The sequence below is a fragment of the Acomys minous genome (assembly GCF_964271855.1).
Source record: "Acomys minous genome assembly, chromosome: 3".
NCBI lineage: Eukaryota > Metazoa > Chordata > Mammalia > Rodentia > Muridae > Acomys > Acomys minous.
Genome location: NC_140485.1, coordinates 45,815,190 through 45,827,576, shown reverse-complemented (window position 1 = coordinate 45,827,576; position 12,387 = coordinate 45,815,190). Strand labels below are relative to the sequence as shown.

Genomic DNA, 12,387 nt, shown 5'->3' with positions numbered 1-12,387 from the left:
TGTTCATAGCCAGGGATGGCTCTTCTCTCTCAGCAGCTTACATATGACCTCTATTTCACTCAAAGAGACCATCAGTCTTTCCATAGCCAGGCTGGGTTCATTCAGCTAGGCTGGTTGGCCACTGAGCCCCAAGGATCTGCCTATCTTTGCTTTCTCAAACACCATGCACACACCAGCACACCTAGCTTTTCTAGGAACAGACACAAGTCTTTATACTTGTGCAGCAAACACTTTACAGACTGAGACAACTTCCTGGTCCTTACTTCACTTTTAATAGCAACAATATTTTAACAAGGGTGGGTAACTCTTCCTCCTAGTATAACACAGACATCTCATACCACTTGGTTTGGTCTGCTTTACTGTTAGAACGGCAGCTGAACCAAATACTTATGGAATCTCGCTTTTTTGTTTGTTTGTTTTTGTTTTTCAACACAGGGTTTACCTGTGTAGCCTTGGCTATCCTGGACTCACTTTGTAGACCAGGCTGGCCTCAAACTCACAGAGATCCGCCTGCCTCTGCCTCCCAAGTGCTGGGATTAAAGGCGAGCACCACCACCGCCTGGCTAGAATCTCACATTTTATTTAGCCACTTCCCTACATTAAGGACATTGAAGAAGGTGCCAGGATTTCGGGACTGCAAAGAATGAATCCATCTGTAGGTCTGGGGGCCCTGATGGGCTTCTGATGTCTGCATCAGCTTCACTCTGTGGCTCTAACATCCACCCACACAGTAGTCTAGAAATAGTACACAGGAAAGGGCTAAGGGAAGATGCCTCTGGTTCCAGAGGATAAGCCACCACAAGGCTGTCACTCTAGGCCATGGATAACAGAAGCTGTCATCGTGGTTGTGCAGAAAGAATGACCTAAGGATACCGTTTAGACCAACTCTCACACAGCCCAGGCTGGTTTTGCATGTTCTATTTATCTAAGGATGACCCTGAATTCATGATCCACCTCCGAAGGGCTAGCATTTCAGGCATGTGCCACTATGAAGGGTTTATGTTTTTGCCTTAATCCCTAGAAGTCATAAGTATTACCTTATACAGCAGAAGCTATGATGCACTTAAGCTCTTAAGAGCAAGTGATTACCCAGGATCGATGGGTTCTATATGCAATCCATGCAGCCTCAATAGTGGGGTGAGGACGACAAAGGAGCAGCAGAAAAGACAGACAGCACAGCAGGAGATGGGAAGGCAGAGACAAAAGACTACAGTGATGCAACCACAAGGCACAGAACAGGGAAGAAGCCAGTCGTCTCCCAGAGCTCCCAGAAGGTACATGATCTCAAAGACAATTTGTTCTGGACCCTGGCTTTCCAGAACTGTGGGTAAATAAAGTTTGTTTTGGTTTGGTTTTTTGAGACAGGGTTTCTCTGTGTAATAGGTCTGGCTCCAGACCAGCCTGGCCTCAAACTCACAGAGATCTGCCTGCCTCTGCCTCCCAAGTGAAGTACTGGGATTAAAAGCCAGCCAGGCCATAGTGGCGCACACCTTTAATCCCAGGACTTGGGAGGCAGAGGCAGGTGGATGGCCGTGAGTTCGAGGCCAGCCTGGTCTACAAAGTGACTCCAGGACAGCCAAGGCTAACACAGAGAGACTCTGTCCTGAAAAAAAAAAAAACAATAAATAAATAAATGAAATGTGCCACCACTGCCAAGCGGTAAATAAAGTTTTAAGCCATAGAGGTTGTGGTAACTTGTTACAGCAGCCACTGGAACCTAGTATTTACAGCATGCACAATCTTGGACTATCTGAACTGCAGTGTCAACATCAAGAAGAAGGAATAGTGGCTGGGCTGTTTGTGCACGCCTTTAATCCCAGCACTTGGGAGGCAGAGGCAGGTGGATCGTTATGAGTTCAAGGCCAGCCTGGTCTACAAAGTGAGTCCAGGACAGCCAAGGCTACACAGAGAAACCCTGTCTCAAACCCTCCCCCCCAAAAAAAGAAAGAAAGAAAGAAGGATAGACAGACAGAGGACTGATAGACAGATGGGATGGTATTATCATTTCCAGTAGGACTCTAAGCAGACAAGTCAGGACAGGTATAAGGATTAGGTGTGGTGACAAAAGAGACATAGAGGAAGTGTTTGGTAAATGACGCTCCCTGTTTATTTGTATTACCACTATCACTATCCCCACTCTATTAATCTGCTCAATCTGATACAACAAAGCTCCAGAGCCCAGGAGGCTTACACCACACCAATGGCTTCCTTATGCTCCGGAGGTTGAAAATCCCAAGACCTGGGAACCAGTGGGGTTGGTCTCTCCTGAGCCATCTGCTCTGGCTTTCAGATGGATGTCCTCTCACCGGGTCTTCCCTTTATGTTCTCACATGCTGAGTCGCCATGTGCCTAAATGGCTTCTTTTATGGGGATATTAAAAGATTGGGTTGGAGTCCACTCAAACAGCCTTGTTTTAACGGAGTCACCTTCTTTACACACATCCGGAGGTACAAGGGCTACAGCTCCAATGTGGGGACTTATAAAGGCACACATTTCAGTCCATGTCACCACCACCACCACCACCGAGAGCTCAGGGCTAGTGTCTCTCATTTCTCTTCTGAAGGACCAAGCTACCTAAATTGTCATTTAACCGTGCTTTAAACCAGTATAGGCTTAGGCGCTGAATGGTCCACTTCAGTTCTGCAGACAGCTGGGGTGCTGGGTCCACAAAGCACTATGAGGGTCACAGAGCCCTGGGAGGCATCACAGGACTGGCTTTCTAGGTTCCCCACATAGTTTCTTTGCCAAGCTCTTCACACAAGGCCCATGAAAGCCATGAAAAACAATTTGTTGTCCCACTTTCTCCCCACAGCTGGCAGGGCTGGGGTTTGGGGTCAAGAAAACAGGCTGGAGATAGCACAGAGAGGCAGGGGGTGGGCATGAAGATGAAGAGGGCACAAAGACAGAGGTGAGGATGGGAGGGGCACAAAGACAGGTGATAATGGGGAAGGGCACAAAGACAGAGGTGAGGATGGGGAGGGGCACAAAGACAGAGGTGAGGATGGGAGGGGCACAAAGACAGAGGTGGCGATGGGAGGGACACAAAGACAGAGGTGAGGATGAAGAGGGGCACAAAGACAGAGGTGAGGATGGGAGGGGCACAAAGACAGAGGTGAGGATGGGAGGGGCACAAAGACAGAGGTGAGGATGGGAGGGACACAAAGACAGAGGTGGGGATGGAGAGGGGCACAAAGACAGAGGTGGGGATAGGAGGGACACAAAGACAGAGGTGGGGATGGGAGGGGCACAAAGACAGAGGTGAGGATGGGAGGGGCACAAAGACAGAGGTGGGGATGGGAGGGGCACAAAGACAGAGGTGAAGATGGGAGGGACACAAAGACAGAGGTGAGGATGGGAGGGACACAAAGACAGAGGTGAGGATGGAGAGGGGCACAAAGACAGAGGTGAGGATGGGAGGGGCACAAAGACAGAGGTGAGGATGGGAGGGGCACAAAGACAGAGGTGAGGATGGGAGGGGCACAAAGACAGAGGTGGGGATGGGAGGGGCACAAAGACAGAGGTGGGGATGGGAGGGGCACAAAGACAGAGGTGAGGATGAAGAGGGGCACAAAGACAGAGGTGAGGATGGGAGGGGCACAAAGACAGAGGTGAGGATGGGAGGGGCACAAAGACAGAGGTGAGGATGGGAGGGGCACAAAGACAGAGGTGAGGATGGGAGGGGCACAAAGACAGAGGTGGGGATGGGAGGGGCACAAAGACAGAGGTGGGGATGGGAGGGACACAAAGACAGAGGTGAAGATGGGAGGGGCACAAAGACAGAGGTGAGGATGGGAGGGGCACAAAGACAGAGGTGAGGATGAAGAGGGGCACAAAGACAGAGGTGAGGATGGGAGGGGCACAAAGACAGAGGTGAGGATGGGAGGGGCACAAAGACAGAGGTGGGGATGGGAGGGACACAAAGACAGAGGTGAGGATGGGGAGGGGCACAAAGACAGAGGTGGGGATGGGAGGGGCACAAAGACAGAGGTGGGGATGGGAGGGGCACAAAGACAGAGGTGGGGATGGGAGGGGCACAAAGACAGAGGTGGGGATGGGAGGGACACAAAGACAGAGGTGAGGATGGGGAGGGACACAAAGACAGAGGTGGGGATGGGAGGGGCACAAAGACAGAGGTGGGGATGGGAGGGGCACAAAGACAGAGGTGGGGATGGGGAGGGGCACAGGGAAGAAGCATACGGACAAAGAGAATGGGGATAAAGATGGCAATGAGGACAGGGTTAGGAATGGGGGTGGAGAGATGGAGCATGGAGACAGGAATGGGATGGAGTTCAGCGATGAGTGTACAAAGCCAGATGCCAAGGCTGAGGATAGGGCCAGGGGGTGGGGAATGATATGTAGACCATACCCACCAAAGAAGGGCAAAAGAGGGTGAACTTTCGAATGGAGTCCACTAAGGCTCCATCCTGGCCTCTGAAAAAGGAAGTAGAATCGTGACACAAACAGCTTAAAATAAAGAAGTGTGTAGCTGGTAATGACTGGAGGCTTCCCGGAAAAAGCCACTTTGAGTGTAAATAACAAAGTCCAAGGCAGAGCCACCCAGTCTGATGCAACCTCCAGAACAAGAGGAGAATCCAGTTTCCAGGCAGACAGAAACAGCATATTTCACATGCTCCCCCAGAGCCTGAGCAGCTCCAGCCTTGCATGCTGAACACAGGAGCCAGTGTCTCCCAGCAATGCGGGGACTGCCAAGACTCAGCCCCCCCTCAGTCATTGTCACTTAGCTGACCCATCCTCTTGGAAGGAGAAATGGCAGAGCTAGTTACTGAGAGCTCGCCGACACGGGCATTTGCCATGCGTACACCCTCCTCTCAGAAGCAGGCTGAAGAGTAGGGACCTGTAGACAGCAACACTTGTTATGCTGGTTGGGTTTTTGTTTGTTTGTTTGTTTGTCAGTTTCATACAAAGCTAGAGTCATCAGGAAGAGTGACTGTCAACTGAGGAACTGCCTCCATCTGATTGGCTTGTAGGCAAATCCATAGGGCATTTTCTTGATTGGTAATTGATTGGAAGGATCCATCCTACAGTGAGCAGTGCCATGCCCCAGGCAGATGGTCCTGGTGTATATAAGCAAATAGGAATGCTGGAGGAGTAAGCCCTGAGTGAGCAGCAATCCTCTGTGGTCTCCTTCAGTTCCTGCCTCCGGGTTCCTGCCCTGCTTCCCTTCATGATGGACTGTAAGCCATGAAGTATAAGCCCGGTCCTTCCTAAGCTGTTTTTGGCCATGATCTTTATCACAGCAATAGGTAGGTAACTATGTTCACATTTGCTCAGATCAAAATGTAATGCGATAGCTAACACCTGTCATCCCAGCACTTGGGGAGACAGAGGCAGGCAGATCTCTGTAGGTTCGAGGCCAACCTGGTCTACAAATCAAGTTCAATAAACAGAAACAAAATGAGTCACATATTTCACACTGTGTAGCAAACCCAAAGCCCATGAAAGTCCTTGCACTGTCTCCTCCAGTCAACAGGAGCCAGGTTCCGTTACCATCCCCATCACACAGTGATAAATTTATCTAAGGTCTTTAAGACAGACTCTCTCACTGAACTGGAAGCTTGCCATTCTGGCCAGGTTGGCTGGCTACCAAGAGCCCGGGGTCTGCCTGTCTCCTCCCTACAAGACTGAGGTTAAAGACGTTGACAACCATGTCCTGCTTTTTTAATGTAAATGCTGAGAAGTTGAACTCGGGTCCTCGGGAGAAGCACAGAGCCATGTCCCCAGACATTACAAATTCTATTTCTTTGTGTAGCCTTAGTTGTACCTGGACTTGCTTTGTACACAAAGCTGGCCTCGAACTCACAGTGATCTGCCTGCCCCTGCCTCTGAGCGCTGGGATTAAAGGTATGCACCACCACGCCCGGCTCTCACATATTCTTGAGTGTGATTTTTTTTTTTTTTTAAGAAACTTTCTAACTGCTGACTACTAATTCAGTCTCACCCAGCTGGCTGGGCCCTTCAGAGACCAAACATAAAGGTTTTGTTTTATCGCTTCATAGATATGGCCCCCAGCATTCTCAGACCAGGGCAAGCCACATCTTTTCCCATGGTCTGTTGACTTAATCAGTTCACTAAGGGTTTGGAAAAAAAAAATTCCCCCACTAGCCAGGATTTTCCTCTGCTTGGCCAGCTGTGTGGACACCTACTACTTGTTGACCCTACTCAGAGGTGTCAATAGTAGGCGCTCTGACAGACCCCCAAAAGTGTCATCCCTAACACCGCACAGTCCAAAACCAGCCTCAGCCCATCGTTGGCTCCAAGCCAGCACTTCATGCACCTCACCTCTGAACCCCATTTCTCTGAGCTCACCATTACCCCTTCATCTACCCCTCCGCTGAAGCACAACATCCCTCTGTGTGGTACACACTCAGACTCAAGGAAACAGGGTGAGCCTCAGCACCCCAGCTATGTCAGAGACATACAGCAGAGCAAAACCCTCCAGGCTGATGCAAGAAATCAAATCCACATTCCCCGGATGGACTCAGGCCCGTTGAATGAAACAGGCTACTTTTGTTTTTCCAGAGCTGAGGACCAAATCCAGGGCCTTGTGGTTACTAAGCAAGCACTCTCTCACTGACCTAAATCCTCAACTCCTAACAGGCCACTTTTAAGAGTGGGATTGTTGCTAGGTGGTGGAGACACCTGTCTTTAATTCTAGCACTTGGGAGGGAGAGACAGGTGGATCTCTGAGTTTGAAGCCAGCCCAGCCTACAGAATGAGTTCCAACACAGCTAGAGCTACAGAGAAACCCTGTCTTAAAAAATAAAAATAAAAATAAACCTATAACTAAAGCTGGGCGTGATGTGCATGCCTTTAATCCCAAGCACTCCCGAGACAGAGGCAGGCAGATCACTGGGAGTTCAAGGCCACAAAGTGAGTCCAGGAAAGCCAATGCTACACAGAGAAACCCTGTCTTTAAAAACAAGCAAACAAAACAAAACAACAAAACATATCACTAAAGTCTGGTTGTAACAGACCAGGCTTCAATTTGCATTTATTATCATCAGTAATTTCCAGCAAAATCCAAAAAGGCTGTCTTTATCAGACTATTACCTGTTTTATAATTCCTATGTTGCAGATGGAGAGGCCAAAGGATCAGGAGTCACTTGGTGTAAAAGCAGAAAACTAGCAAAAGTGTTCCAAAGATCCTACAGGACCCCAGAGTCTGAGTTCCCAAACCCTCTGCTTTACACATGCCCTCCACTTGCCCCTGTGAGCCTCACAGAGCTTTCTACCTCAACTCTCTCATGGAAGGAGACCCCGCTTCTCAAAGCACTCTCTTGGCAAGCTGCAGTCTTTGTATCTACTGTTCTTTCTGAGTCTGACCAATCCTTCAAATCAAAGGCTCCCCTGTCTTCTTACATTGTATCCTGACACAGAGCAACATCATTGGGTACCCTGAAAGCACCCAATAGGTACTTTTAAATGAGGGTGTTAAAAGGAGTTTTCTAAGTCCCCAGGAAGAGCATGTTCTTATCTCAAAGGGGCCAGAAAAATCCTCCTCACTGCTGATTCAGCACTGATCCATCTAAGCATTAACATTCACAAGGACACCGTAGATCAAGACCACATGGGCAAGGCAAACACTGCGTCCTACAAAGATGGAAAAGGCCCAATGGGAAAAATGAGCAATTTTCTCAGCACTCCTTGGAAAACAAACTGAGAGTCTAAAAGTCCAAATTTGGACACTCTTCTACATCTGAGCAAACAGGACATAAGCTCAAGGATAGACCTCAACTCAGCTGAGGTCACTAATTGTATAGAGGACTCAGGACACTAGTAATTTAGTTTCACCGACAAGTAACTATATGACATTACTACCTGGACCAGAAACACACTGTATAATTACCACAAAAAAAAACAAAAAACAAAAAACAAAAAAAAGGCCTTCTTTGGTGTAAGTTAAGTGAAACTGTGGGAAATACCACACTTATGTGCTCACCTAGATGCCCCACTTAAGCATCTAGTTTCTTGGAATGCACATGGTTTGGGTGTGGCCCGTGAATGTCATCCACAGTGATTCTGCAGTGTCTACCCACGGTAAGTAAGTCTAGACGAAGACAGTAGCCGAGAGAAGACAGTAGCCGAGACGCAACATTATAGAGCAATTACATTTCTGACACATAATAGATATAAAACCCTGATGGGTGAAGGAGAGGTCAAATGCTCCTGCCTGGCAGCCAATGGCACTTTGAAGTGCTGGGAAACTTACTCCACGTTAAAAGTGCTGTTTCTTGAAAAGTCGGTCCTCTCTCAGAGATAAAATGGTTTTTCTTAAGTGAAGGGAATAGAACCTTCTCCCTAGGTAATAGGTCAACCAAGAGCCTGGGCAAAGGGGCAGAGCTGTCTCAACACAGTCATTTCCCGGAAGTCACAAGTCAGCCAAAGTCTGTATAACTCAACCACACTCTGGTATATGCCAAGACCTAACAGAGGAAGACACTGGGCCATAGAGAAGACTAAAAAAAAAACCTGTCCCCAGTGAGCTCAGGGGCAGTTAGGAAACACCAGAAAGTAGTACTACCATTGTAGCAGGCCACCAAGGGTTTTTGGCTGAAGATGGTCAGTTCAAACAACCACAGGCAGAATGTGAGACTGCATTCAAAACTGACAAGACCTATCAAAGGCCAACTGAAAACTACAGGTTTCCCTTTCCTTCCTTGCCTGTGACTCTGGAGTGTGGAACTAGGAATGGGGAAGCTTTTGGCAAAGGAAAACAAACATTTTTGTAGTTGTTGCTTTTTTGGGTTTTTTTTGTTTTGTTTTTGTTTTGTTTTTGAGTCAGAGTTTCTCTGTGTAGCCCTAGCTGTCCTAGAACTCACAATATTTGTATATCAGGCTGGCCTTGAACTCAGAAATCTACCTGCCTCTGTTTCCCTGGGATTAAAGGTGTGTGCTATACTGCTCAACCTATAGGTAAGAGCTTTAACAGCTCAAAGAGTAGACAATGCCTTCTCTGTAAGATGGGAATGAAATGACACTATCACTTCGAACACCTACTATGCTGGCTGGAAAACAACTAGTATATGGAGTCTAAGAAGAAAATAAGAGACTAATTGGTCATGATTAATGAAAATATTAAGGATCTCCCACCCACCCACCCACCCAAAAGGGCAAACTGAATAATGGTCAAGGTCAGAAATGCAGCTAAGATTAAAGAAGCACACAGGACTGTGGCAAAAATAAAGAATACAGTCAGAGTGTGTGTGTGTGTGTGTGTGTGTGTGTGTGTGTGTGTGTGTGTTTGCTTTTTTCATACAGGATCTCGAATATATGTAGTCTAGGCTGATCCTGAACTTTTTTTCTTTTTCTTTAAAACATTATGCAAGCCAAACAAAAAATGCCCAAAGCAAAAGTCTGGGCCACAGAGCAGCACCTGTGTGTTTTGAGTGTGGAGAGGAAAGTGTACCCAGTTCACAACCACAGCAGCTTAGAGAGACGGTGCAGAGAAATCCTGTGCAGGTTGCCGAGGCAGGCCTGGGAGAAAATGCACACAGGACTGAATAAAACAAATGCAGCGATACAGCAATCACAGCAACAGAGTAGAACTCCAGCAGCCAGTAGTACTACAACACCTGTTCACATCTGCACGGCACATATGTACCTAAAACACTTTTTCTCGTTATCCTATTTGATCCTCCCAACAGCCCTGGAAGAAGGGAGGCTCTGAGCATTTTGGTAACATCCCATTGCCACAGCATCATAACTCAATCCTAACATCTGTACTACCCAGAAACTTAGAGAACTACAGTCTCCATCACCTTCTTAAAGAACACAGGTGGCCCCCTCATCTACAAGGATGCATTCCAGTACCCCTAGTGGATGCCTCAACCTACAAAAAGTAAGTTGTATTCTGTGATTCTCTTCTATACACACATGCCTATTGTCTTAGTTTCTTTTCCTGTTGCTGTAATAAAGCAACTTAAAGAAGAAAAGGTTTATTCTACTCAAGTGTATAACCTATTGTGATGCAGATGCCAAGGCAGCAGGAGCTGGGAGCAGCTGACCACACTGCATCCACAGAGACAAATGGCAATGCGAGAACAGAGTGATGAACTCATGCCACTGCTCAGCTCCCTTTCTCCGTTTATATAGATTAGGGCCCCAGCCAGGGAATGGTGCCACCCACAGTGGGCAAATCTTCCTACCTCAATTAATACAATCACAGGCATGCCCAGAGGCTCATCTCCCAGGTGGCTCTAGATTCTTTCATGCTTGTGACACTAACCTACAGCTATGGTAGTCTAATTATAAAATATAAAGGGATTAAAAATAGAATAACAACTGTGTTAGACATTTGAAGTTAGTGTAATTCTTAAGTAAAACAAGGGTTACTTCAACACTAGCCTTGCAATACTGTAACAGTGGACTTGATATCTTTGACAGCTGCTAAGTCACTAGCAAGCAGGTATTGCATACAAGGAAAGCACACTGGGCAAAGGCATGATTCACCCAACAGCACATCTTGGAACAGCGGGTTTTATCATATTACTCAGAATAGGGTGTAATTTTAAACCTGAATTCTTTATTTTTGGAACTCCCCAGCTAACATTTTCATACTAGGGTTGCTAATAGTTAACTGAAACCAAGAATGGCACCATGAATAAAGGATGACAGGATAGATAGATTCCTTGGTCCTCTCCTGGGGATTTTGTTACGTTAGTGCTGAGGCTTGGTACTAGCTTCTGCCTGATGCCTCTGGTCTGCATCTAACACTGATAGCTCAAAGTGACAGTCTCCTGCTTCCCTAGGGAGCAGTCAGCACGTATGGAGATACTATGGATTGTTACCACTGCGGGCATCAGGGCAGTGGACACCATGGGTATCTCTTGGATAGAGGCCATCTCACAGTACCACAAGAACTCTGCAGCTCAAAATGTCAGTACAGCCAAAGAGGAGAAACCTTGCTTCAAAACCCAGAGTCTGGATACAAACACTATGTTCTGAGATGCTACATGACTGCCAACATCCTCGGGTATTAATCCAGGGCCCCATGAAGACCAGCTGGATCCACAGATTGTAGTTTCATAGGATTTCCTTGCGACCCTGCCATGTAGCAATTTTCTATCAATTAAAACAAACCCCTCCCCCCTCAAGGACAGAGGCTCACTAAGACTCAAGAAATCAGCAACTTCCAAGTCTTAGTAAGTTACTGAAACTCACAAGATTCACAAGCCCCACCCGTGCGACATTTTAGATAAAAAAAATTGCTAAGAACAAGAGACTATCCAGCCTGTCGAGCTGCCTGAACATCAGGCAAAGAGCCTCAAGCTTTGCAGTACTCAGGCAGGCGTTCGGTGATGTAGCTGTCATTGAGTCTTCCACTCTACTGTAAGTAACCCCAATAAACTCCAGTTCACCAAGCTGGACGTTGGAGATACCATTACTTGAGACTGACCTTTGGCAGGTGAGGGAGAGAGGGAGAGAGAGAGGGAAAAGGAGAGGAAGGGGGATGGGGGGGGGAGGTGGAGGAAGGGGGGATGGAGAGTAAAAAGGCATGCCACAAGGGGTTTTCTAAAGCCTACAAGGAATCTATTGTCCTGCTGAAAGGTGAAGCTTTTTCTTTTTTTTTTTTTAATCATCGCAAACACTAGGATTATCAAGTTCACCCACTAATTTGGCAGATACCGCAAGGAAAAGAGGCACAGGCTCCTCTCCGTGAGGGGACAAGGGAGATAGGCTCCTGATGCTCCAGAGTTCTCCAGACGACTGCAAAATTCTCCCTGGTCTCCTGAGGAGATCCAGGAAAGGTAGGTCAAATGAGTCAGTTCCCAAGGATTTATGTAGCACTCAACAGTAGGTCTGAAAGAAGTTACACTGCTGCGGTTAGGAGCAGGTTGTGACAAAGTCTGAGGCAGCTGAGAGCAAGCTAATACAGACATTTCTGAGGCAGGCCTAGGATTCTGAGTCCCAGTTCTGAGCACGGAGCCAGAAACAAACCTTTAGCTTTTGTCCCTGGCTCTGCTTAAACTGCATCCCCCAGGGCTCTAAACAGACAAAGGCGCCCAACACAGTCCTCTTCCTTAATCCTTGAATTTGTGAGCAACCCAGCTCTCTCCACAAAACCAAAAGCTCAACCAGTGTAAAAAAAAAAAAAGCTCCAGCAAGGTTGGGGGAAAGCTCTGTAAAGTAAAAAGAGAAGAAAGAGAGAAACAGGAGGCATTGCTGAACCTGAGTCTGATAGTGTGTAAGACTCTTCTACTGACACCTCAGAGCTGGAGAGGGAGCCCGAGAGCAGAGAAAGGTGAGAGGAAATATACAATGCAAGGCAACACATAATTACACACAGAGTATATTGCATACGTAATTATGCTGGGCAGCAGCAGGGCTACTATTTGCAAGTCTTCCCATAGACCACAGTCAAAAGAG

The 12,387-nt window shown here is 47.3% G+C and overlaps 1 protein-coding gene across 8 annotated transcripts in view; it reads right to left on the bottom strand.

The window, feature by feature from the left end:
- Positions 1-12,387, bottom strand: part of PRR5L (proline rich 5 like) — a 174,144-nt gene that overhangs the window by 66,120 nt on the left and 95,637 nt on the right. The window lies entirely within an intron of this gene.